Here is a 5,236-nt window from a genome sequence, read left to right as displayed (position 1 = left end):
TACTCCTTGGAAGAAAAGTTATGACCAATCTAGATAGCATATTCAAAAGCAGAGACATTACTTTGCCAACAAAGGTTCGTCTAGTCAAGGCTATGGTTTTTCCTGTGGTCATGTATGGATGTGAGAGTTGGACTGTGAAGAAGGCTGAGCGCCGAAGAATTGATGCTTTTGAACTGTGGTGTTGGAGAAGACTCTTGAGAGTCCCTTGGACTGCAAGGAGATCCAACCAGTCCATTCTGAAGGAGATCAGCCCTGGGATTTCTTTGGAAGGAATGATGCTAAAGCTGAAACTCCAGTACTTTGACCACCTCATGCGAAGAGTTGACTCATTGGAAAAGACTCTGATGCTGGGAGGGATTGGGGGCAGGAGGAGAAGGGGACGACAGAGGATGAGATGGCTGGATGGCATCACTGACTCGATGGACGTGAGTCTGAGTGAACTCTGGGAGTTGGTGATGGACAGGGAGGCCTGGCGTGCTGCAATTCATGGGGTCACAAAGAGTCAGACATGACTGAGCACTGAACTGAACTGAACTGATCCAGAAGTAGAATTGCTATTACATATGATAATTCTATTTTTATTTTTTGAGTAATCACTGTATTGTTTTCCATAAAGGTTGTACCATTTCACATCCTCAGTAACAGCATACAAGGGATTCAATTTTTTCACACCCTCACCAACAATTATTTTTTGCTTAAAAAATATATTAGCCATTCTAATGGGTGTGAGATACTATATCACTGTGTATTTTTTCAACTCTTATTTATTATTGTTTTTGTTGCACTGGTCTTCACTTCCTTAACTGCTTTCAAAAAATAAAATTTTCAGTCTTTGCTGAGAAGCTGTGTGTGCACATGTGCATGTGTGCGTATGTGTGTTGGGGGATAAGTCTTTAAAGCTCTGGGACACAGTTGGCAACTCTGCCTTAGCCATTGCTCCTTGCTTGCAGACAGCCATAGGTCAACCAGAGCTGGAAGACTACGGCATTCTGATTTTCCCTCGGCAAAATAAAAGTGTTAAAATGGAAAAGCACTTTATAGCCAAGAATGCTAACCATCATCTATGACTTCAACAAGTCATAATCATTTTGCAATAGTAACATCAAAAGATTATTTTGATCACTATAGTAGATACAGCACAATGAAAAAGTTTGAAATAGTGTGAGAATTAACCAAAACGTGACACAGAAGCATGAAGTGAGCAACTACCATTGAAAAAATGACAGCAGTAGACTTGCTTTATGCAGGGTTGCTACAAGCCTTCAATCTGTATTTTTAAAAAATGCAGTACTGGGAAGCAGAATAAAGTGAAGTGCATTGTATTTAACTCTAAGACAATACAGTCCCAGTTTGGGCTTGTCTTGTGTCCCCTGAGTAGATTCACAGAGTCTAAACCAGTGTACCACCAGGTAAGTTCCACCTAATATGTTTAAAAATACTGTCTGTTAAAATTGCTGTTAGCCTCGGAAATATAAAAAGAAAGGGAAGCTAGAATTTACTGATTGCTTACTCTGCTAGGTACTTTTCTAAATTCTGTACAAATATTAATTTATACAGACTACTCAATAAGACAGGTACTCTGAAATGGTTAAAAATCCTAGAACTATACAACCTCCCAAGACTGAATCATGAAGAAATAGAAAATCTTGACAGATTAGTAATGAGCAAGGATATTGAATAAGAAATCAAAAATCTAACAAGAAAAAAACATCCAAGACCACACAGCCATACTAGTGACTCTACCAAACATTTAAAGAATACCAATTCTTCAAAAAAAACTTAAGAAGACAGAACACTTCCATATTCATTCTATAAGGCCAGTATTCACTCTGTTGCCAGAGCCAGATAAGGACACTGCGAGAAAGAAAATTTCAGCAAATATTAGGAAACAAAATTCAATAGCACACTAAAAGAATCACACACCATGATAAAGTGGGATTTATCCCTAGGATGCAAGGGTAGGATAACATGTACATCTCATTAATAAAATGAAGGACAAAACACACCTGAAGTGAAGAAGGAAAAAAAATAAATTAGACAAACTTCAAGGCTGTTTAGTGATAATGAAACTAAAGCTGTTAGTTGCTCAGTCATGTCTGACTCTTTGCGACCCCATGGACTGTAGCTCATCAGGCTCCTCTGTCCCTGGGATTCTCCAGACAAGAATACTGGAGTGGGTTGGCATTTCCTTCTCTAGGGGATCTTCCCAACCCAGGTATTGAACCCAGTTCTCCCGCATTGCAGGCAGATTTTTTACCATTTGAGCCACCAGGAAGGAATGTATCTCAATGTAATAAAGACTATATATGACAAATACACAGTAAACTTCATATTAGTGAAAAATTGGACACTTTTGCTAAGTGAGGCATAAAATATGCCTTCTCTTGTCAATTCTATTTAACATAATATAAGAAGCTCTAATCAGAGAAATTAGGCAAGAAAAAATGTCCAAATAGAAAGGAAGAAGTGAAATAGTCTCTGTTCGTAAGTGATGTGATCTTATATGTAGAAAACCCTAAAGAAACTGTTTGAACTGATAAATGAATTCAATAAAGTTGTAGGATTCAAAATTAACATATAAAAATCAGCTGTGTTTCTGTATACTAACAGAAACTATCTGAAAATGAAACAAAGAAAACCATCCCATTTAAAGTAGCATCAAAAAATACTTAAGAATTAATTTAACCAAGAAGGTGAAAGATTTGTACATTGAAAATTGCAAGACAGTGATGAAAGAAATTGAAGAAGACACAAATAAAAGATATCATGTGTTCATGGAATAGAACTAATATTGTTATAATTTCCATAATGTGCAAAGCCATCTATAGATTCAATCCAATTCCTGTCAAAATTCCAGTGGCATTTTTTCACAGAAATAAAAAAATTTCTAAAATTTATATGAGACAATGAAATTCTCTGAATAGCTAAAACAATATTAAACAAGAAGAGCAAAGCTGGAGGCATCACACTTCCTGATATCAAACTATATCACAAAGCTATAGTAATTAAAATATTATGGTCAAAAGAGTCAGACACGACGGAGTGACTAGCACTTTCACATGCAACATTTAGAGTTAACAGGTTAGATATACAGCATGGATGGATTTTAAAAATATGGTGCTGAGTAACTTAGAGCATTACAAATACTTACAAATAGCTGTGAAAAGAAGGGAAGTGAAAAGCAAAGGAGAAAAGGAAAGATATGCTCATTTGAATGCAGAGTTCCAAAGAATAGCAAGGAGAGATAAGAAAGCCTTCCTCAGTAATCAATGCAAAGAAATAGAGGAAAACAATAGAATGGGAAAGACTAGAGATCTCTTCAAGAAAATGAGAGATACCAAGGGAACATTTCATGGAAAGATGGGCTCAATAAAGGACAGAAATGGTAGGGACCTAACAGAAGCAGAAGATATTAAGAAGAGGTGGAAAGAATACACAGAAGAACTGTACAAAAAAGATCTTCATGACCCAGATAATCATGATGCTGTGATCAGTGACCTAGAGCCAGACATCCTGGAATGTGAAGTCAAGTGGGCCTTAGAAAGCATCACTACGAACAAAGCCAGTGGAGGTGATGGAATTCCAGTTGAGCTATTTCAAATCCTGAAAGATGATGCTGTGAAAGTGCTGCACTCAATATGCCAGCAAATTTGGAAAACTCAGCAGTGGCCACAGGGCTGGGAAAGGTCAGTTTTCATTCCAATCCCAAAGAAAAGCAATGCCAAAGAATGCTCAAATTACCACACAATTGCACTCATCTCACACGCTAGTAAAGAGATGCTTAAAATTCTCCAAGCCAGGCTTCAGCAATACATGAACCATGAAGTTCCAGATGTTCAAGCTGGTTTTAGAAAAGGCAGAGGAACCAGAGACCAAATTGCCAACATCTGCTGGATCATAAAAAAAAGCAAGAGAATTCCAGAAAAACATCTATTTCTGCTTTATTGACTACGCCAAAGCCTTTGACTGTGTGGACCACAGTAAACTGTGGAAAATTCGTCAAGAGATGGGAGTCCCAGACCACCTGACCTGCATCTTGAGAAACCTATATGCAGATCAGGAAGCAACAGTTAGAACTGGACATGGAACAACAGACTGGTTCCAAATAGGAAAAGGAGTACGTCAAGGCTGTATATTGTCACCCTGTTTACTTAACTTATATGCAGAGTACATCATGAGAAACGCTGGGCTGGAAGATACACAAGCTGGAATCAAGATTGCCGGGACAAATATCAATAACCTCAGATATGCAGATGACACCCCCCTTATGGCAGAAAGTGAAGAACTAAAGAGCCTCTTGATGAAAGTGAAAGAGGAGAGTGAAAAAGTTGGCTTAAAGCTCAACATTCAGAAAACGAAGATCATGGCATCAGGTCCCATCACTTCATGGGAAATAGATGGGGAAACAATGGAAACAGTGGCTGACTTTATTTTTGGGGGCTCGAAAATCATGCCAGATAGTGATTGCAGCCATGAAATTAAAAGATGCGTACTCCTTGGAAGGAAAGTTATGATCAACCTAGACAGTATATTCAAAAGCAGAGATATTACTTTGTCAACAAAGGTCCATCTAGTCAAGGCTATGGTTTTTCCTGTGGTCATGTATGGATGTGAGAGTTGGACTGTGAAGAAAGCTGAGCGCCGAAGAATTGATGCTTTTGAACTGTGGTGTTGGAGGAGAAGACTCTTGAGAGTCCCTTGGGCTGCAAGCAGATCCAACCATTCCATCCTAAAGGAGATGAGTCCTGGGTGTTCATCAGAAGGACTAATGTTGAAGGTGAAACTCCAATATTTTGGCCATCTGATGCAAAGAACTGACTCATTGGAAAAGACTGTGATGCTGGGAAAGATTGAGGGCAAGAGGAGAAGGGGACGACAGAGGATGAGATGGTAGGATGGCATCACCGACTCAGTGGACATGGGTTTAGGTGGACTCTAGGAGTTCGTGATGGACAGGGGGGCCTGGTGTGCTGTGGTTCATGGGGTCGCAAAGAGTCAGACATGACTGAGCGACTGAATTGAACTGAACTGAACTGAACTTAGAGAGTAGGACACATTTGTGCACAAACTCACACTATACCATCTACATGATTTACATATATATACACAAAAGAACACTATGCATTTAAAAAATATTTACAAACAAAAGAAATACATACTAAACAGCAGGGGATGCTTCCTTGTGAAGGGAAATAACTGAGAATTGAGTATAGAGATAAAAGAAAATATATAATAA

Source organism: Bos mutus, chromosome 29 (assembly GCF_027580195.1).
Source record: "Bos mutus isolate GX-2022 chromosome 29, NWIPB_WYAK_1.1, whole genome shotgun sequence".
Taxonomy (NCBI): Eukaryota; Metazoa; Chordata; class Mammalia; order Artiodactyla; family Bovidae; genus Bos; species Bos mutus.
This window is presented reverse-complemented; position numbering follows the sequence as displayed.